This window comes from Triturus cristatus, chromosome 8, assembly GCF_964204655.1.
Source record: "Triturus cristatus chromosome 8, aTriCri1.1, whole genome shotgun sequence".
In the NCBI taxonomy this organism is placed as follows: Eukaryota; Metazoa; Chordata; class Amphibia; order Caudata; family Salamandridae; genus Triturus; species Triturus cristatus.
In genome coordinates this window covers 8,387,042-8,410,003 of record NC_140591.1, presented here as the reverse complement: position 1 = coordinate 8,410,003, position 22,962 = coordinate 8,387,042, and positions in this window count along the sequence as shown.

Sequence of the window (22,962 nt, the reverse complement as noted above, 5' to 3'; positions counted from 1 at the left end):
CCCCTCACGTTCACTTTGAATCATTCCACACTCATGCAGCGTATCTTATATATATTTGTTATATCTAGTACTCGCCACCATATGCAATGCAGTGTTGAAGCCCTATATGTTTACGCAGACTTTTAGGAAAGGGTATGTTCTTCTATAATGTTCTAGGGCTCTACCCTATGGGAGAATATGGACCATTTCTTACTAAATCTTCCCAACCTGGCCCCCCTTTATATAAGCGAGGTTCCTTAGTACCCGGGATCTTTTATCTTCACCTTCAGATGGACCCGGAGCGATACTCAGGTACGTGTCATACCACATCAAGTCCTCTCTCGGGATCGGGATGGAATCTCCTCCCTCTCCAGCTGTCGTAAATCTCAATATTTGTAACACCTGCATATTATAATCTGCCATTAATTTCCCATTGTGGGTTTAAATTTCTAGGGCAAATTACACATCCCTATTGTATTCCCTCCTCTCTCGGGTGGCTTACTTCTGGCAGCGCGGTTCATCTGAGGCTGGTTATCCCCAATTTCTTAAAAGCCATCCTGGACCCATAGGTAGGGGAGTCTATACCCCCTTCCGTTGTAGTAGTCGGGATCTTCATTTCACTGGGCCATGTTGCAGACCCTACCTGCACTATCCATGTGTGGGGATGAGGGGCCGAATAGCTGTCCTTCTGAGGGCCAGCTGCGGTGGCAGCATGTGTCATGCCCCGCTCCACTGCCCTGAGCAGAGGAGTCATTAGGAAGCCGGGGCATGAATCGTGTCAAACTGTGGGCACAAACAATATGATGGCAGCCATGACCAGCAGAACAGGGTCCTGGAACAACAGTGGTAATTCTTTAAATACAGTAGGCATAGGTGGCATAATAGTACCCACTAGTGGTGTAATTGAGGTCATTCGTGGCATGCTATGGGCATGCATGGCATGGTGGTACCGTCTCTAAGACAACGGTAGACCAACTTTAATTTGCGTTTTTCTGTAGTTTGGTGTTACCCATGTCTTGCATAATGCTGGATCCGGGATAATAGTGCCAATTATGGGTGCATGTTTATTGCATAAGGGAACCAATCCCTCATGCAATAGTCGTTATGTTTTGCATACATAATGTTGAACCTCACACATGGGTAGTACTTATTGGCACAATGCGGGCCTCCATGACAAGCAGTGCCCACACCCGGTATAACGCTGTACTGTGTGGTATGGCAATAATTGTTAGCAGACTGTGGAGAGCCGTGGTTCAATGGCGCCCTCTGTGGTCCGCCCGGGCCCGTGGTGATAATTACTCACATCATGTGGGCATCTGTGGTTTGATGGTGCCCTCTGTGGTCCGCCTTGGCCTGGCAGCGATAATTACTCACATCATGTGGGCATCCGTGGTTTGATTGTGCCCTCTCCCTCCCTGGTGTAACAGCCGCCTGGGGCCTGCGGTGATACTTACTCAATCTTGTGGGCATCAGTGGTTTGATGGTGCCCTCCCTGGTTTGCCTGGGCCATGTGGTGATTATTAATCACATCATGTGGCCATCAGTGGTTTGATGGTGCCCTCACAGGGTCTAAAAACTCCCCCAGACATGTCCAGATGCATTGAGATTTAGCCCTGGCCCACTCTGGACCTCTGGTACCCTTCTGATGCTTTCCATACATGTTATCTGTTTGTTCATGCACACAAAGGGAGTGTTGGGAAAGTGGGTGCAACATTTAGTACCTACAGTGGTGCACACCCCTCTCAGGCTGCTAAAAGGTGATCTAGTGCCATCCTACTTTCATTTGGCATCTTGGCATGGGCGTCCAAGGGTTCTGTCACTAATCCAATAGCTATTCCAGTAGAGTCAGCTATTTCATTTAGAATCTCTGCAGAATAGTACCTAGTGGTGGTTGAAACATCCCGCCTACCCATTTTTATTCTAAGCCATGATCATCAAAGTGTCTCACAGCAGGAACAATGTGGCATATTTACGAGAGGCTTGTGTCGCATTTGCACCACGCAACAAACCTCTAGACAGATTAAGGAAGCCACACAAAGCAGCTCTGCATGGCTCTGACTGGCACCATTAATCTGGAGTACCACATCGCAGCCCAAATCACGGCGTTGTCCACTCTGTCACGGGTGCGCAATCCATTGGCATCGCGGTGGGTGTTCCCATGCAGTTCCCATGGATCTTGACACATTCACCAATTCACAAGAGCCTGGGAATATGCCAAAACCATGTGCCTTCCCAGGGAGGCGTGCCGAGGAGAAATATCCTTGTTGCTTCCTCTTTCTATGTGTGCTGAATTGTGCAGAACACATAGAAAGAGGAATTTGTCTCCCGGGGCTGTTTTTGTGCAGGAAAGTGCCCCTTCCTCCGCAAAAACAATCCTGCCTGCAATGCGGGCACCCTTGCACCACGATGTAAGGGTGCCCGCATTGGCGGCAGGCAGCCAAACCCGCGCCCGCACAGGGACAAGGACAGGAATGCATGGTTTTATTTTAAATAATGCACATTTCTACCCGTTCCCTGTCATGTGGCGCAGCAAGGAAACTTGTTGTGTTGCATGACTTTTTTGTAACTATGCCCCAATGCATCTTGGATAACAAGTCCCAGCCCAGGCCAAAGGTAGACTTGTGACCCATAAATGAAATATGAAAACCTCCATGCGGGTGACGCTTGTGAAACAACAATCTGTGAGGAAGAGAGTGATTCAAAAGCAATGTTCAATAAAAACACTAGAGACATTTGTTTCTCGCGCTTTCAAATAAATCCTTGCTTAGTCATTGGCAGGTGAGTCTCCCCTGGCATGTTACAGTTCAAAGGATTGGTACAATCATCAAGACCTGAGAAGGAAGAGGATAGATATCCGTGCACTCTGGCAGTCTGTGCCACCAGTGGGGGAAGAAGAATGCACGTCTTGTTATAACTGACGACTACTGCAATCGAAAGATGGCTGCAGTAAAAATGCCTTCTTGTGTGGTTATCCCGTCTCTTACTCCATTTGGTGGACCCTATAGTTTTGCTGCTGTTAAAACTCTGTGCACTTTACCCCTTCTAACCAGTAGTAAAGGGCCTGTGCTCCCCTTTAAACATGGTTGAATTGGCAGACTCCACACTGGTATATTTAGCTTGCCTATAAGTCCCTAGTATGTGGTACAAGCTGCACCTGGGGCCTGTAAGTTAAATGTCACTGGGCACCTTTTGTGCCATCCACTATACTGGTAGCGTAAAACATGGCTTCAGGCCTAATATTGTAGCCAGACTGCAGCAGTTTACGCACTGCAGTTCAACACGTTAAAATAAACCCTTTTGATAGGTCAAAACCTGACTCTTAAAAATTAATAAGTCCCCTGTGTGTAGGCCTTGTATCCGCTAGGCATCACCTGTGTGTAGACCTTGTATCCCCTAGGCAGGGTGCATGGTATTTGATAGTAAGACATGTCGAAATTTAATGTTAACATGTCCTTAAAGTGACTAGCACCTAAAAGCTACTTTTCATTTTTGCAGACCTAGCTGTCCTAATACTGTATTTGGGAATGGGACTAGCTTGAAAAAGAATGAAACAACTATTTTAATAGTTGTTAAAAATCGAATTCAGTGGTCAATTTAGACTTTTAATAAGTAGTAAGGAAAAGTAATGTTCAGAAAGTTACCTTTTTCCTGCCTGAAATTAATTCCTAGAGAGTACATTTGCATTTGCTCTCCCACTTCTGCCAGCCAGTAATTACCATTTGAATAGATGTGAAAAAGGTGCAAAGTGCCTCCTGAGAGAAACTAATAGGCTGACCTCAGCGGGCAGTGATGGTCCCTCTGTCTCAGCCTAACAGAATATGCTGTTTGGTTCTATCAGATTTCCGTTTCTGGGTTTATTGGGGTTACTGTGGCGATGTCAAACTACATTTTGATTTTAGATGTGGGAAGACACTAGGAATACCACAGTGCACTCCCCACACATACCCAGCCCTCAGAGCCCAATTTGAGAGTGGGCAAAGACTTTTGCCATGTTGAAAATGCCCACAGTGGGTAGGGTGCGCCCCTGAAACTTTTACCGCATTTGTTAGTGCATGCTCAGGAGCCATTCCGACCCACTAGCTCATGCCAACCATAAGTGGCACCGCTAGGCACCCACTTCAGAGCACTCCTGAACCTGAGGAATAACAGAGAAAGACTCGAGCTGCTGCCTCTGACCTGAGAGGAGCCCTGAAGGACTGGACCAGCTCCTTCTTGGACCCAGGACAGAGAAGTGGACTCTAAGGGTTATAAGCCTCACCCCTTGGTAAAGCTTCAGGGATACAACAAGCTACAAGAGGCCTTTCTTGCAGCTGCCCAGCTGCCCAGTGGCATCTGGACCTGGACCGGTCCCTGCTGCTGTTTGGTGTCTGCCAGTCACCCTTTGAGTCGCAAAGTGCCTTCTCTGAGGTTCCGGGGGGCTTTAGAAGTGAACTCTGTTTGGGGATTCAGACTTAAAGGACTAAGTGAGAAGGCAAAATCTTTGACCTGGACAAGCCTGATTGGTGTATCCGACCCCCACTCCATCGCAGTCAGTGTCAATTTGTGCCTTGGTCCTGGTCTACTGCGACCATCGACTATAATTGGCAATTTGAGCTTCTTGGTCCTATTTCTACTTAAAGCTTTAAAACTTCATATCTCCAGTTCCCTTTAGTAGATTTTTATAATTTTGTCATTTTCTTTATTACATTTTACTCTATTTTTCTAATTGGGGTTTGTGATTTTGTATTATTTGCATTTTGACTTCATTATAGTTTTTGTTCTGCAAAACACTTTACACATTGCCCTAAGTAAAGCCTGTCTGCTCTGTGCCATAACTACCAGGGGGTTCAGCTCAGGTGAATTTAGTGACTTGAAGGGTTCTCTCTGGGTAGTGGCCATTCTATGTTTTGGGTAGTCAACACCCCATATAATAATCCAATTTCTGACAAATGCTATCCCCCACATCAACAGGCATGCGGTGCGAATCCAGCAAGAGGAATAATTCATTGTCTGTCTGTATTCTTGCAACCTACCCTACCTGTTGTTGAAGGTAGGGCAGCGGCTCTGCGTGAGGGCAGGTTCTGGGCAGTTTACCTCGGACACATCCCATCACCAGCTGAGGTGAATAGCGGCGGCAAAGATAGCAGGCCAGACCCACCGCAGGACTGGTGTCCAGGGGGCACTTGCCTTGGATGGAGCTAGGAGCAATGAGAGGCTGGGGGTCAATGGCACCTGGCAGTAGGGTGACCAGGTACCCCAGGTTTGCCAGGACAGTCCCGGGTTTCCGACAGCTGTCCCGGCGGATTTCAAGAAATTAAGCCCATGTCCCGGTTTTTAGAGAGGGTTGGCTTAAAACGGTGGGAGGTATATTTTTATGTTTTGCAAAGCATGGACAGTTAGCAGCGGTTATAAGAAAGTAATTTAATTAACATGCCTGCTACTGGCTTTATAAATTGCATTTTATGTATGTTTTTAACGCCTCTTCTGTAATTTTCTGCTGAGGAGCGCTGTCATTTTGTGCACTCGCTTGAAGTAAAATTGTAGTCCTTCTTCTATTTTGGGGAAATGTTGGACCCGGCCTCGCAGAACGGCCCTCCGTGCACCCGCACCACCGAAACCTGGTACCTGCAGCCCCAACCACCCGGCCCAGCCGGTCCTTCCTACCAGAACACCCGCACCCGGCCCGGACATCCCCGTCCATGGCCTCTCTCCTTTCGGCCACCCCGGGCCCGCATGCCCACTTCATGCGTCAAGATGGCCGCCCGGCCCCAGCGCGACCCTGGCCTAGAGGCGCCACTCCGGCTGGAGGACATCACACTTCCAGGGGGATGAGAGAGGGAGGAGCAGTTTCTATCGCACCTCTGGACCCCCCTGGGACGATGGGTTTCGATCGGCCCTCCGGCCTCCCTGAGAGCTGGCTCCACGCCTGCTGGGTGTCTGGGACTCCTCCCGGCCCGGCCCTGAACGAGATCAAAAGACAATAGCAGGAAACCCCGACAAGCGACCCCCAGGTGACAAGACCCCTGCCTCCACCGACCCCGGACATCAAAGAGGGGTCGACCTATAACAAGGGGTGCTCCGGGTCGGTCCGGCAGATTCGACGCTGGAACAACGTAAGCCTGCTGAGTGACTCGCGGCTCCTGAAAGATCGTAACATCTCCGAACTTGCGCCTAGCCTGCTGAGTGACTCGCGGCTCCTGAAAGATCGTAACATCTCCGAACTTGCGCCTAGCCTGCTGAGTGACTCGCGGCTCCTGAAAGATCGTAACATCTCTGAACTTGCGCCTAGCCTGCTGAGTGACTCGCGGCTCCTGAAAGATCGTAACATCTCCGAACTTGTGCCTAAGCCTGCTGAGAGACTCGCGGCTCCTTGAAGATCGTACACCTCCGAACCTGTACCTGAGCCCGCTGAGTGACTCGCGGCTCCCCCAGATTCACACGGTCCCGCCGGACCCCGACTACGACCCCGTATCCCCCGGCTCGAGGATTGTGAGCTGTGCGCCGGATACGTCCCTGCTTGAACTTTTGCTAAAGACTGTCCCGCTACCCCCCTACCTTTCCGAGACTCTTGAACCCGTGCCCACCGTGTACATATTTGCCGTGATAACCTACTTGATAAAGATTGTTTCTGAGAATAACCGGTGTGATTGCTCTGTGTCGTGTGGCGCCAGAAGTACGATCCTAGCTGCGAGATTCCTCCCCCTGGGGAGTCTCCCGCCAGTGCCCGGCTACGATACTTTGAGGGTGGGTCTCAGGGTAGTCAGGACCCCCTTTCCGGGCTCCTCTGAGGTCGCCGTCTAACATTGGTGGCAAGCGACGGGATTCGGGCCCATCACCTAGAGATCGTACCGTGAACAACGGACGCACCACCGACAAGGATGGCAGAAGGAAGCGCCATGAGCCCCGCAGAAACCAACGCCAACAGGGTGTTCCAGGTGGAGCATCTAGAAGAATATACACACAAGGAGCTGAAGCAGTTTTGCAAAGAACTTAAAATCGCTACCACTGGTCTCAACACGAAGGAAGATTTGCAGAAAGCACTGAAAACTTGGGTGGAGACCGGGGCCTCCCGCCCGGAAGGCACGGGGGAGCGCCCCGACGAAACCGAACCTCCCCAAAGTGAAAGCAGCAGCAATCAGGTGCGAGGAGGCGTACCAGACGGGGGCTTCTCCCCAGAAGAACTAGCGGACAGAGAGAGAAGCCGCAATCATGAACTAGAGCTGGCCAAACTCAAAATTGAGGGCGAGTTGAAGTTAGCGGAAAAAAAGCTAGCGGTAGAACAAATGCGTGTGCAAGGCGAACTGGAGGAGAAAAAGCTCCAACGGGAGCACGAAGGAAGGAAGCTCCAGCTGGAGCACGAACGCAGCTTAAAGGAACTCGAGCTCAAGGCCCGAAACGAGGAAGGGAGGCCCCCAAGTAACCGAGAGACGGTCTCCCCAGCGGAACAGAAGGTCCACATCCCGAAGGATGTGGTCAAGGAATATTATAAAAACGATGACATTCAGCAATGGTTTCGGGCCTACGAGGTCGCCATGACCTCCCATCGGATCCCGGAGAAGGACTGGGGGGCGGGGTTGTGGGGGCGGTTTCTGAGCGAAGGAAGGGACACCCTGCTCGACCTACCCCTCTCCCTGCAGACCTCCTACAGCCACATGAAAGAGGCTCTACTCACGAGATACGGCCTCACCCCAGAAATGTACCGTCAACGGTTCCGGGACTGCAGGAAGATCCCGGGCACCACATGGGTGGAATATGTAAACTTTTTCAGTCGGGCCTTCGATGGGTGGACCAAGGGCAGCAAGGTCACCACCCTGGCCGAACTCACTGATCTCATGTTGTGGGAACATCTAGCTGCGAACTGCTTCGTAGAACTACGTCAGCATCTGCTGGACAGTAAGCTCACAGATCCCCGGAAGCTGGCTGTGGAGGCCGACCGCTGGACCAACACCCGGGTCTCCCGGGGCATGGTAGGAGAGTACCCCCGAACCAGTCAGGGACCACCCCGCCAGAGAGGAGGAGGGAACCAGGGAGGGCCGAGAGAGTCCCAGCCTAGCCCCCCGAAGACACCACCTCCACCTTTCCCGGCGCCCCCTCCACCAGTAACCGGGCCCCCTGGGAAACGGGGACACCGGGTGACCGTCACATGTTTTCGCTGCCAGAAACCCGGGCACTACGCCAATGACCCAGAGTGCCCCATGGCCCCCCAAGTCCCCCCGACGAGACAGATAGCCAACGTAGCCCTGGGGGAGGGGGTAGAGGAAGCCGAAGAGTGGGAACCCGCAGCAATGGCCCTAGTATCCCTGGGAGATAGGGAGATGATCCCTGGTAGCCTCCTCCCCTCCAACACCCAGAAGTATGGGCAGCTTGTCAAAATCAATGGCCACCAAGTAGAGGCCCTGCGAGACACCGGGGCCAGTATCACCGGTGTCCTCAGGCACCTAGTCCCCGAAGAGCAGATCCTCCCCAACGTCTTTTGCCCTGTGATATCCGCAGACAATAGAGAGAGCATGTGCCAGGTAGCCCTGGTGCCATTTGAGTGGGGGGGGGTGATAGGCAAACTCAAGGTGGCCGTAAGAACCTCCCAGCCGGTCGACTGCCTTTTAGGGAACGACCTAGAGAGTTCCCCATGGAAGCACGTAGAGCGTAAGGCCCACCTGGGAATGATGGGACTCCCCGAGTGGGTGTGCGCCACCACCCGATCTATGTCCGCCCGACTCACTCCCCAGAGGGAGGTCGAGAGCACCCCGATCGAAGAGATCAGAACAGTCCCCGCCGAGGGTCCTTCCGTCTCCCCATCAGAAGGGTCCGTCGCTAGCGATGAACCCACACCATCCGACCCAGACCCAGTCCCTGAGTTAGGCGATCTACCCGAGTTGGCCCAATGGCGCCACGAGGGCGGACCCACTCGGGAGGAGTTTTGCAGGGAGCAAGCCACTTGTCCTTCCCTGGTCGGGCTGCGGCGCCAAGCCGAGGGCCAAGCCGCAGGTGACCAGACCGGGACGCACCGAATCTATTGGGAGAATAGCATCCTGTACAGTGAGCAGAAGTCGGTGGAGCTGGGATCGGGACGGGTACTGGTCGTACCCCTCCGCTTCCGAGGTTTCCTCCTGGGTTTAGCCCACGACGTCCCCCTCGCCGGTCACCTGGGACAGGACAAGACGTACAACCGTCTTGTGACCCATTTTTACTGGCCTAAGATGAGAGCAGCGGTAGAGGCCCATTGCAAGTCCTGCCCCACGTGCCAGGCTAGTGGAAAGAGTGGAGGGAAACTCAAGGCTCCCCTCCAACCCTTCCCGGTCGTCAGTACCCCCTTCGAACGAGTCGGGATCGACATCGTGGGACCACTGGACCCCCCCACCTCCCAAGGCCACCGTTTTATCTTGGTCCTAGTGGACCACGCCACCCGCTACCCAGAGGCTATCCCCCTGCGCACCATTACGGCCCCTGTGGTGGGCCGGGCCCTGATGGGGATCTTTTCCAGGGTGGGGTTTCCCCGCGAGGTCGTGAGCGATCGCGGGACTAATTTTATCTCAAAGTATATGACGTCCCTGTGGCAACAATGTGGGGTGTCCTATAAGTTCACCACCCCATACCATCCCCAAGGAAACGGCCTAGTAGAAAGATTTAATAGGACCTTGAAAGGGATGATCGCTGGCCTAGACGAACCCCTCCGGCGGAAGTGGGACGTCCTGCTCCCTTGCCTATTGTTCGCGTATAGAGAGGTCCCCCAGAAGTCCCTAGGATTCAGCCCGTTTGAGTTACTCTATGGGCACCCCGTCCGAGGTCCCCTCAGTTTGGTAAAGGAAGAGTGGGAGGCGGCACCCCAGACCACCCCCCGAGATGTGTTCCAATACGTCTTGGCCCTCCGGAACCAGACCAGGAAGTTCCGAGAACTGGCCGAGGCCAACCTGGAGGCGAGTCAAGAAGAGATGAAACGCTGGTACGACCAGAATGCCACTCTGGTTGAGTTCCAGCCGGGCCAGCAGGTGTGGGTCATGGCCCCCGTGAAGCCTGGCGCCCTCCAGGACCGATGGACTGGGCCGTACAAGGTGGTGGAGCGAAAGAGTCCAGTTACGTACTTGGTGGACGTCCAGTCGCCCCGGGACCCCCTCCGGGTCCTGCATGTGAACCGACTCAAGCCTCACTTCGTGCGGACAGAACTGAGCCTCCTGCTGGCCACCGATGACGGGGCCGAAGATGAGTCGGACCCCCTCCCGGACCTCCTGTGTGTCAAGGAGCAGGATGGCTCCGTGGAGGGAGTGAACCTTTCCCCAGCCCTCACGGCCCAACAACAAGCGGACTGCCGCCAGCTCCTAAGACAATTTGCCGACCTCTTCTCTCTGACCCCCCGGGTCACCAACTGGTGTGTTCATGACGTGGACACCGGGGACAGCCCGCCGGTGAGACACCGAGCCTACCGGGTTCCTGACCGGGTCCGGGCCTGCATTCAAGATGAAGTCTCGAAGATGCTGACCCTGGGGGTGATTGAGCCCTCTGACAGTCCCTGGGCCAGCCCCGTGGTCCTGGTCCCGAAGGCAGCGGCCCCCGGTGTCGCCCCCGAGCTCCGATTCTGCGTGGATTACCGGGGGCTCAATGACGTTACCCGAGCCGATGCCCACCCCATTCCACGAGCCGACGAACTCATTGACCGACTAGGGGCAGCTCGGTTCCTCAGCACATTCGACCTCACCTGCGGATACTGGCAGATTGCGCTCACCGAAGGGGCCAAGGAGCGGTCCGCTTTCTCCACCCCCGACGGGCACTACCGCTTCCGCGTGATGCCCTTCGGGATGAAAAATGCCCCGGCCACTTTCCAGCGACTGGTGAATAGGGTCCTGGCCGGGTTGGAACAGTTCAGCGCGGCATATCTAGACGATATCGCCGTCTTCAGTTCGGAGTGGAGTGAGCATCTCCAGCACCTCCGGAGGGTGCTAACCGCCCTGCGCCAGGCAGGCCTCACAGTAAAAGCTAGCAAGTGCCAGATCGGGCAAGGCTCCGTAGTCTACCTGGGGCACCGGGTCGGGAGCGGCCAGGTAGCCCCTCTACAACCAAAGATCGACGCCATCCTGGCCTGGGAACCACCCATCACCCAGACGGAGGTCCGAGCCTTCCTGGGACTCACAGGATACTACCGACGCTTCATTCGGGGATATGGCAGCCTGGTCGGCCCTCTCACCGAACTCACATCTAAAAAACAGCCAAAGAAGGTGCAATGGACGGCTGCCTGCCAGGAGGCTTTCGATGCTCTAAAAAAGGCCATGTGCACTGCTCCCGTCCTCCAGGCTCCCGACTATGCCAAGGAGTTCCTAGTCCAGACCGATGCCTCCGAACATGGCATTGGGGCCGTCCTGTCCCAAGTGAATGACCAAGGCCTAGACCAGCCCGTCGCCTTCCTCAGTCGGCGGCTGCTGCCCCGAGAGCAGAGGTGGAGCACCATAGAGCGCGAAGCCTTTGCCGTGGTCTGGGCACTCAAGAAGCTACGACCCTACCTGTTCGGCACGCATTTCAGAGTCCAAACTGACCATCGGCCCTTGCGGTGGCTCATGCAGATGCGAGGAGAAAACCCCAAGCTACTGCGGTGGTCAATCTCCCTCCAGGGGATGGATTTCACTGTAGAACACCGCCCTGGTACGGACCACGCCAACGCTGACGGCCTCTCCCGGTTCTTCCGCCTCAGCGAAGAGAACCCCCCAAGATGATGGGCAGTTCTCTCCGGCTTTCAGCTGGGGGGGACGCGTGTTGGACCCGGCCTCGCAGAACGGCCCTCCGTGCACCCGCACCACCGAAACCTGGTACCTGCAGCCCCAACCACCCGGCCCAGCCGGTCCTTCCTACCAGAACACCCGCACCCGTCCCGGACATCCCCGTCCATGGCCTCTCTCCTTTCGGCCACCCCGGGCCCGCATGCCCACTTCATGCGTCAAGATGGCCGCCCGGCCCCAGCGCGACCCTGGCCTAGAGGCGCCACTCCGGCTGGAGGACATCACACTTCCAGGGGGATGAGAGAGGGAGGAGCAGTTTCTATCGCACCTCTGGACCCCCCTGGGACGATGGGTTTCGATCGGCCCTCCGGCCTCCCTGAGAGCTGGCTCCACGCCTGCTGGGTGTCTGGGACTCCTCCCGGCCCGGCCCTGAACGAGATCAAAAGACAATAGCAGGAAACCCCGACAAGCGACCCCCAGGTGACAAGACCCCTGCCTCCACCGACCCCGGACATCAAAGAGGGGTCGACCTATAACAAGGGGTGCTCCGGGTCGGTCCGGCAGATTCGACGCTGGAACAACGTAAGCCTGCTGAGTGACTCGCGGCTCCTGAAAGATCGTAACATCTCCGAACTTGCGCCTAGCCTGCTGAGTGACTCGCGGCTCCTGAAAGATCGTAACATCTCCGAACTTGCGCCTAGCCTGCTGAGTGACTCGCGGCTCCTGAAAGATCGTAACATCTCTGAACTTGCGCCTAGCCTGCTGAGTGACTCGCGGCTCCTGAAAGATCGTAACATCTCCGAACTTGTGCCTAAGCCTGCTGAGAGACTCGCGGCTCCTTGAAGATCGTACACCTCCGAACCTGTACCTGAGCCCGCTGAGTGACTCGCGGCTCCCCCAGATTCACACGGTCCCGCCGGACCCCGACTACGACCCCGTATCCCCCGGCTCGAGGATTGTGAGCTGTGCGCCGGATACGTCCCTGCTTGAACTTTTGCTAAAGACTGTCCCGCTACCCCCCTACCTTTCCGAGACTCTTGAACCCGTGCCCACCGTGTACATATTTGCCGTGATAACCTACTTGATAAAGATTGTTTCTGAGAATAACCGGTGTGATTGCTCTGTGTCGTGTGGCGCCAGAAGTACGATCCTAGCTGCGAGATTCCTCCCCCTGGGGAGTCTCCCGCCAGTGCCCGGCTACGATACTTTGAGGGTGGGTCTCAGGGTAGTCAGGACCCCCTTTCCGGGCTCCTCTGAGGTCGCCGTCTAACAGGAAATGTCCCGGTTTTGGCTTTGAAATTCTGGTCCCCCTACCTGGCAGTGGCAGAGCAGGCACAGGAGATGAACCTGAAGCAGTGGGCCCCTAGGAGGCAGCGGGGACCGCTTTGGCTGAAGGTCCGAGGCCAGGCACAGGCAGCCCCTGAAGCAGCAGCCGGAGGGCCGTGGTCTCCAGGAGAGGCGGCTGCTTTCAGCGTGAAGAGCTGGTCCAAGTGGTCAAATCACAATACTTACCAGCTGTGTGTATGATAGCCAGGATCTGATGGGTGCTCGCCAGTGAGGCTACTCTCGTACACAGGGCACAAGTCCTAAAAAAAGAAGTGGGGGGACGCTGTCACCGGAAGTGACGTCACAACAGGAATCTCATGAAAAGAAGTGGGGGGACGCTGTCACCGGAAGTGACGTCACAGCAGGAATCTCATGAAAAGAAGTGGGGGGACGCTGTCACCGGAAGTGACGTCACAGCAGGAATCTCATGAAAAGAAGTGGGGGGACGCTGTCACCGGAAGTGACGTCACAACAGGAATCTCATGAGTATTCATATGCCTTTAGATGACGGGGCATTTCACAGCACTGCTACCCCTGGTCTGTTCCTCGATGTCCTTTGCAACCCCCCCTCCCCCCCACTTCCCCGAGGGGGTGCCCCAGGTGCACAACGAAGTGCTCAAAAGTGCACAAGATACAGAAGGACACACATTCCAAGCGTTAACCGCCAACGCCTGCTCGCTCCGCCTCCCAATCACTCCAGCCTGCACACACCACCGGTGCCTCTTAAAGTCTCCAATTACAAATATTAGCATATCTTTGGTAATTTACGGGAAACTTCCCTCCCACCCGGGCTCTCTGCTCACACAATGCTGTCCAGCTTTTGGGCAGGGGGGACGGCGTCCACCCGGAAAAACCTGGTAAAATAAGTGGGGGGACGCCGTCCACCCGCGTGGTACCCCGACTCGAGCCCTGCTCGTACATATCCAGCCACCGGGCTGGAGAGAGAGGCGCGCCTCGGTCTGGCACTCAGGTAAGGCTGCTTGCACTTGAGAATGGAAGCTGTGAAGACACTGTATAAGCTTCCTGCAGTATTGTGAGATGGAGCCTCATTTAACTGTATATAAAACTCGGATTTGAGGGGAGCATCGTGAGTCGACCCATCATTATCTCACGTGGATTAGATTTTGCCTTCGGGGAAGGGATCGCTCTCAGGGACCATAAAGCTGAAAGTAGGGCATTGAGCCATCGTAAGTGGATTGCGAGCACGTGTTACCTGTCTTACCTATAAGAGCACCATTCTCCGTTCTACTTTGCCTGCAGATTCCAGCCGATCGACGCAATAGAAATGTAAGTCGACTGCTAGGACGGCATTAGTGCTGACAGTAAAGTCTTTCCGCGGTCACTACTGATTTGGTGTGGTACCCCAAACCGAGGGGTGAAGTCTCCGAATACCCAGTTGCTCCTGTGTTGGCATCTGCACAAGAACAGGGGGTACACTTCCACTCTTCCTGAAAGGATGCAGACAATAACCCTGACATATTAAACACTTGCACAGTCAGGGCCAGATTCATCATTGTACTGCGCTGTCCTTGCGTCATGCAGGGCGCTGCGAGGGCTACGCAATACTTACGTCACATTTACCAAACAACGCAAGGCCGCGAGGCACGACCCTGCGTTGCTTGGTAAATCTGGATTCGAAGAAAGCGGCTAATGATTCACCAGAATGGGCTTCTTTAGATTTGATGGCCCTGATGCTGGTTCCAGGGGGTCAGCTGACTGACCCTTGGAGTCACTTCTTCGGTCTGCGGCTCAGGATTGACTTTTGCATGAACCAGGAGCCACAGGTACAGCCCTCTCTTTGCTAGCCCAGGGTGCGGCAGGTGGAGTCTATCAGTCGCTGCAGCCTCTCTTGAGCGGTCCATGGGTCAGCAGGGCAGTCCTTTTTTTATCCTTTCTGAAGTTGAGTTGTGATGTGAGCCTCAGCGTGCCAGTGGTGTCATATTTATGCCCAGAAAGACCCCCGAGGGGATGACGCCGTCACTAGCAAATGGGCTACCAGGATCCCTCCCATCCTTTGACAACTTCCATCTATGTGTGGCATCTAGCAATCCCAGAGTGCACTTTTATGCCCACTCTCATGGTGTCTAAACCCTTCCTTGAACAGTACAGAAGAGAACAGAGAGGGGACACCAGTGCCCACACCAGATTTCCCGTGGCCGTCTAGCCCACAGGTAGCCACAGCTCTAAGGTAGGCTACCAAGCTCCTAGCATCCAAGTAAGGGCTCAGACATCTTGAGAGCAAGCAGAATAGCGCACTCTGGGATTACTAGGTGCCACATGTCAGATGTGAGGGCTGGAGGGACTCTAGCAGTCCGTTGACTAGTGACCGCATCATCCCCAAGGGCACTTTCTGGGCATAAATATGGCACCCCGAGACTCAGATCATGATGGAACTGGAGAAAGGACAGGAGAAGAACTGCCCTGCTGATCCATGGACCTGGCAAGAGAGGTTGCACCGACTACTGGACTATACCTGCCGCACCCTGGGTGAGCGAAGAGAGGACTGTGCGTGTGGTTTCTGGCTTGTGGAAACATCACTTCTGAGCCCCAGACCAAAGAAGTGACTCCAACAGTCAGTCGGCTGCCCTTTGTACCCAACACCGGGACCATCAAGCTGAAATAGCCCATTCCGGCAAGTTGGTAGCCCCGTTCTTCAAATCGCTGCTGACTGAAGCTTGGTAGCTCAAGGGACCGTTCCTCAACAGCCAAAACTTCCACCCAAATCTGCTGCACTGGGGAATGTCGTCTGAGTCCAGAAGGTCACCAAAGATGTACAGCAGCCTTTACCAAAGGATACCACTGGGCCTGCTATATACGGAGACCGGTAGCCCAGCCGCAACTGGCCTTCTATTGGCTCAAAGAGGACATTGAGGGACACAAACCCCTATGGCCAAATTTGCCCCATGTTACCCGTCGACCAAGAAATAACCACAAGGACACCCCCATCGACCGCACAGCACCCAGAGCATCTTTCAGCACCCTGCGTCCCCAGCATCAGGACCACTCCATTGAAGTCTATGGCGGTCTTGATGTAAAGTGTGGAACTGGACTTGAGACTGCTTTGGTGACCAGGTAACTGTCCAAATACTCCTTAGTGACCCCCTGACCTCCTCTCTGCTGGGATTGGTCACCCCACTTGGGCCGGAGTAACCAAGCAGAGCTCTTTCAAACTTTTCAAAACTTTCTAAACTTTGGAGTTACCAATGCTTGTTTGCGCTTTGGACTAAAATGCAGAGATTTACATTTTACTTAAAATCTATATCTCTGGAACTGCTCATCTTGCTGTTTAGCAATTCATAAAAATATAATCTACTTTTACAAACTGGTGTTGGATTTCTTTTGTGTTGTGTGGCTTTCTTATTTTGTTGTTTGGTCCTTCTAAATGCTTTAGACTCGTTCCTTTGTTTATTTCTTGCTGCTCAAAGCCACAGCTACCCAGGGTTGGGCTAAAGGGTTTACAAACGAGCCTGACTGCACCCGAGACAGTTTGAAAGTGTAATGTCGCACAACCATCCCATATAATACACCACGACCCTCACACCGGGGAGAACCAACGTGTCCAAATTCTTCAGGGCCTGGTAAAAGATCGAGGGGGCTCCGCAGATCCATGCGGGGGTAGGATCTCTGAATGCTGAGACCCTTGGAGTGTGAGGGGGAAGAGATGGGGACTCCCGTCACGTATGGGGATGGAGAAGAAAGCAGAGCGAAAATTAACCACAGTGAATTATTGGGCATTTGAGAGGATACAAGAAAGGCTGGTACCACTGGGAAGCCAGGGTACCCACACTGTTAATGCCACAAAGATGTTGCACAAGCCTGCACACGCTGACTGTCCCCACTTTGTGTTTCGGGAGAATCGACTAACAAAAGGCATTACATGCCACGTCTGGGCACTAACCTGTGCCTATTCTCATGAAAGAGATTGACACACACCGCAGGATTGCCTGCCCTCCTCCCCACCACCGCCCTGGGCAGCCTTGCAGAGTGAGATCAAAAGACAACTCCAGGGAAGGAGAGAAAGGGGGTTTGGAAGAGAGGGAGGAGAAGACCCTCTGCAATTGTGCAACTGTAAATGGAAGCCCCGAATGTGTTACACGAGTACTCTTGCACAGGCACCTCCCAGTCTAGATGCCCACCTAAAGGGGCACCGTTCCCTGCATGGCCTCTGCTGTATGTCTGTTCAGTGCCCCTGTGGTCTCTAAACAGAGGGTATAAAGAACATGGGTAAGGACACTCACTCACTGCCCACTTTTAGGTGTCACCTTGCCCATACCCTTCGTGGTGCGAAAGCTGCGGCCTGTTCTCCCTTCCAGGGGGCGTGTTGAGTAGTCTCAGGGTTAGCCCTTTAGATCACCCTGTGGCTTGAGAGGGGGTTAATTTACACCTCTGGCCTCTGTGTCTGTTTCTTGCCTTCTGGTGGGCATCTATGAGGGAGACTGAGTGGTTAATCGAGGCGTCTGCGCCTTACTCGTCGTCTGCTTTATGAGTCTTTCCTTTCTCTTACAGGGTCACTGGTTCACCTCTCGGATGGAGTCATCTTCAGGAAGCTAAAGAGGTAGGTCAGTCTGTAGTCCAGCCTCTGCCATGCGCCACCTTGAATACCAGGAGCCTTCCCTTGGGCCTCCTGTCCTGCCAAAGCCTCTGGGTCACAAGCACTGGGCGCTGTGGGTGTGGCCTTAGGCTTGCCACTCCCAAGATGGCCTCCGGTCACGTGCTACCTGCACACTACGCGAGACATGGCGAGTGAGCTGAGGCTCTGGGTTGAGTCTGAAGAGGGGGTCCCTTAAACCCAGAGTCACCCTCCACGCGAAGCACCCAGGAGCACAGGCACGCACGGGTGGTGAACCATGCGGGTTGGGTGCAGGCGGGTGCATGTGGAGGTGCTGGCAATGAGGTGGGTACCCCTTGCTCATTCAAAGCCGTGTTTACACAATGGATTCTGTCTTCTGCCTGAGGCCTTGTCATGCTGACTGGGGTATCTGTGACATTGTATTGTCACTTTAAGTGTTTGAGAACCTCTGCTGATCATCATTCCAAGTGGAACGTTTGTTTAGGAATAGTCGTACGAATTCTGTGATCGGCAGTTGGATCTGTATGGTAGATGGCTGAGGTGAATAAACCCTGTCTACTGTAACCTACAATGTGATCTACTTCTTTCCCTGAAGACACAACTTTTCATTGGCGACGATCGTGGGAGTAGAAGAAATATCACCTCAACATCCAGCGCATTATCTTTGTCTCTTCATACGATCGAATTTCCTCGATTCGGCGATCTCCTCCAGCGGCAGTTTCTTATAGATCAATGGGAAGATATCTCTTTTCCATCCTCAGAACTAAAGGAGAGGAAGGTGAGGAGATCTGAGGGAGGAGCGGAGATTAGTGCTTGATTTTGAGGTAGATTATATTCCTGGGGTTATCAACAATTCTGCTGACTGTCTTTCTAGGTTAGTTGATCCCAAGGTAAGTGTTTTGGATGATGATGTTAGCAAGGAGGAGGATAGTGTCAATGTCTGTGAAGGGACATCAGGTGCTATTAGTGAATCTGAATGGAAAGAGGAAGTTGAGAAAGATAAAGAGATGAAAAATTTCATGGAAACGTTGATATGCAACAGCCGGTTGGAAAAACCGTGGGCTCTGGTTGAACACAAACTCTCAGTTAATGATGGTCTTCTTACTCGAGGTACCAAACTTGTTCCTCCTGCAGGTATAAGAGGTAAACTTCTTTGCCTAGCTCACTCAGGGCATCTTGGGATTGTTAAGACGAAAGAGTTTTTTAAGACTACACTTTTGGTGGCCAGGCATGGATTTAGAAATTGAAAGGTTAGTTCGGGATTGTGTAGAATGTTGTGTGATTGACAAGATATTAAAGACAAGACAGATTCACATGGTATGTAGAAAATTACCAAAATACCCGTGGGATGAGATTGCTATTGACATTGTGGGTCCGTTGCAAGGTTTGAGTGACACTCCTTATCTTATTGTAGTTTTAGATCTTTAGTCTAGATGGGTTGAGGTGGGTGCAGTTAGAGACATCTCAACGGGATGTGTCATTACATTTTTGGAAGGAATTTTTAAAAGAGAATGTTTTCCCAATAGTATTCTTTCTGATAACGGGCCACAATTTTGTTCTAGAGAATTTTTAAGTTTTTTAAGTGATTGTGGGATTGTTCAAAAAAGGAGTGCTATTTATCACCCAGAAACAAATGGGGCTGTAGAACGAGTTAATAAAACCCTAAAAGAAAGCATACAACTCGCTAGGGTGAACAATTTGAACTGGAAAGAGGTCTTGCAAGACAGAATAACAGCTTATCGTATGTCTCCGCATTTGACTACTGGGAGATCACCTTTTGAACTTTTCAAGGGTAGAGCACCTAATTCGAAATTATGTCCAGGTTGGATGAAACTAAACAAAGGTTTGGTTGATAATCAATTAGGTGCCTGGAGAAATAGGGAGCTGAATAAACAGGTCGAGAGGAAAGCACAGTTTAGTGAGGTGAAAGTGGGTGGTTTGGTTAAGATTAAAGCTCCATGGTTAAGATTAAAGCTCCAGTCGGATGTCAGCCTGGTTCTCAGTTTTCTAGGTGTAAGTCAGTAGTCAAATTATTCAAAAATGCTGTTAAAACTGAAGATGGCCGGATATGGAACAAGAATCGGGTTGTGGTAGTTAATCGTAATTTGTCCTTCTTCAATGATCAAGGAGTTCTTAATAACCCTTCTTACTCGTTGACGAATTTGTCTTGTTTTTCTTCCACTGGGTCTCCAGGGGCATTTACAAGTGTCAGAGAAAGGAGTCAGAGAGTGCGGAGACTCCCGGAGTACACGAACGATTATGTATGATTTGTTTCTTTCCGGATTACCTGTATGGCTATGCATGTTATGGTCTTTGCATACTTTCATGCTTTATGAAGCTATGTAGTTAATGTTTATTTCACTTATATGTATATGTTTTATTTTTATTATTGTAAAGAGGGGAAGATGTGTGACATTGTATTGTCACTTTAAGTGTTTGAGAACCTCTGCGGATCATCGTTCCAAGTGGATCGTTTGTTAGGGATAGTCGTACGGATTCTGTGATCGGCAGTTGGATCTGTATGGTAGATGGCTGAGGAGAATAAACCCTGTCTACTGTAACCTACAATGTGATCTACTTCTTTCCCTGAAGACACAACTTTTCCGTATCCTCCATAGCTGTTTTCTGAGGGTCGACCTACCCCTTCATGGGGTCCATTGAGCAGATGAACCTCGAATCATTGGCCCCTGCGGATCCCGATGTGGGACCTCTTGAAGCAGCTTGATTGAATCACGAGACATGGCACCTCGCCCACTCCTCGCGCAGTGGAACCGGCACCTCCTTTTCTTGTTCCTGAGGTATATTTAAGGATACCCGTCTAGGGTACAAAACACAGTAACATTGAGTTTCCACAAAATACCCCTGCCTCGCACACTTACTGGGAGGTTGGGCAAAAACAATGCGTATCACTGAAGGGTCCCACAGAACCGGTCACGGGCTCAGTGAGAGGGTGGGCATCCCCCCGGATAGAAACACCAACCGCTGCCTTGGACATGCCTGAGAAGAGTAAAGAAGGGATTCACGGTCATCCTGGCTGACCAGCTGACGCCTGTGTCAATAGGACAAGCCGTGCGTTCACCATCAGGGATGCATTTCACATCCGGGCCTTCTGCTCTACTGGGGTGAGTGTGCTCGTGACATCAGAACCTCTCAGGCTCCCCTAAAATGCGACTTCATGACAACCAGAGGTCAGAGAGACCCGGTGTGTTCGACACGGTATTGGGGCAATCCGGCTTCCATACCCCTCAGTGTGGGAGGGTATGCTCAGACGTGAGTCCCTTGCTCATTGCACCATCAGGATTCAGGCAAGCCGGGCCGACGAAGGCTGTGATGCCAGAAACCGGTCCCCGGAAGCTTGTTTCCTTCCCAGTATAAGAATTGGCTTGGTAGTTTGGTTTGCCCTGTTCCCATCATGCACTGGGACAGGTACAGACTAATTTGCATGTAGCCAGGTTCTGAGCTGGGATGGTGCAGTGAGCTAAAAAACGGTGATGGATTAAAACCATGATCTCTTGACTTGGTAATAGTATTCTGCATCATTCAGAAACTCTGTCCATCACCACCCCCTTTTTCCCAAATCGATTTTATCCACACTCAGTGTGGGAGGGTATGCTCAGACGTGAGTCCCTTGCTCATTGCACCATCAGGATTCAGGCAAGCCGGGCCGACGAAGGCTGTGATGCCAGAAACCGGTCCCCGGAAGCTTGTTTCCTTCCCAGTATAAGAATTGGCTTGGTAGTTTGGTTTGCCCTGTTCCCATCATGCACTGGGACAGGTACAGACTAATTTGCATGTAGCCAGGTTCTGAGCTGGGATGGTGCAGTGAGCTAAAAAACGGTGATGGATTAAAACCATGATCTCTTGACTTCGTAAGAGTATTCTGCATCATTCAGAAACTCTGTCCATCACCACCCCCTTTTTCCCAAATCGATTTTATCCACACTCAGTGTGGGAGGGTATGCTCAGACGTGAGTCCCTTGCTCATTGCACCATCAGGATTCAGGCAAGCCGGGCCGACGAAGGCTGTGATGCCAGAAACCGGTCCCCGGAAGCTTGTTTCCTTCCCAGTATAAGAATTGGCTTGGTAGTTTGGTTTGCCCTGTTCCCATCATGCACTGGGACAGGTACAGACTAATTTGCATGTAGCCAGGTTCTGAGCTGGGATGGTGCAGTGAGCTAAAAAACGGTGATGGATTAAAACCATGATCTCTTGACTTGGTAAGAGTATTCTGCATCATTCAGAAACTCTGTCCATCACCACCCCCTTTTTCCCAAATCCCCCCAGGTGACCCCTGCTCCCGGGACCCCTCCCTGGCCCCCTCTGTTCCTTCTCTTCTCCCATCTCCCTGCCCCCCCCTTCCACCCTTTAATGAGACTCTTCCCCCACCCCCTTGACTCTCCTGTGCAAATTCAAAGGAAATACTTTAGATTGAGTATTTTCTTTATTTTCCTCTCGGTGGGGGAGGGGGGGAGGGAGGGGGGGGAGGGGGTAAGACATCCTTCTGCCAGTCAGCGCTAATTATTGGTATCTGACTTCCAACATTGGTCTTACTTCCTGAACACAAAGCAGCCTCTGCAGCTCACTGAGCCATCTGTGTCTGTGTCGGTATCTTACAAACACATCCTTAACTCTGTCCAAATAATCAGGCGGGGCCTCACCCTTATTTTGTTTACAATTTGAGATCTCTGCCACACTGGTCTTCCCCCGGTGCCACTTTGGGCCTGCAGTCCTCCTCACCCCATGCACATTTTTATTTATATAAATCTTTTTTATTGCGAAAATCAAACATAGGATCGCGATAACAGCAATAAATGTGGCGCAGGGTATTCATTAAAACATAGTCCAACAATCGGCGAACATTATCGATTTCTAGACAGTCAATGTGCCTCAATCTCCCGACAGCGCACCGGTTCCCGCCCCAACAGATTCCCTTAAGACAGTTCCACAGGATCTGCTCGGTCGACAGGCGTGCCCGCCTCCCTCTAGATCCGTTCCACTTCCCCCAAACAGTGGTCCACTTGTGTGGGAGGCCTCTACCCTCGTAACCCACTCTCTCCGCCTGCATACACCAATCCATATCCTTCCACCCTCCCAGCGTAGGGGTGGGTCGGGCCCTCCGCCTCTTGGCTGTGCTGTTTCTGGACCCCATAAAGACCGATGTCACCCATAGACGTTCCCTAATATTTAGATCTGTATCTTCCCATATGTTCAGAAGGAACCACTTTGCCAATCTTGTTGTGTCTCCACTGCACACACTCGTGACACCTTAGTCCTGCTCCTGTGGTGCTACTTTAGGCCTGACCCAGGGATGCCTGTTTAGGCCTGCCCCTGTGGTGTCACTTTAGCCCTGCCCCTGTGATGCCACTTTAGCCCTGCCCCTGTGGTGCCACTTTAGGCCTGCTCCT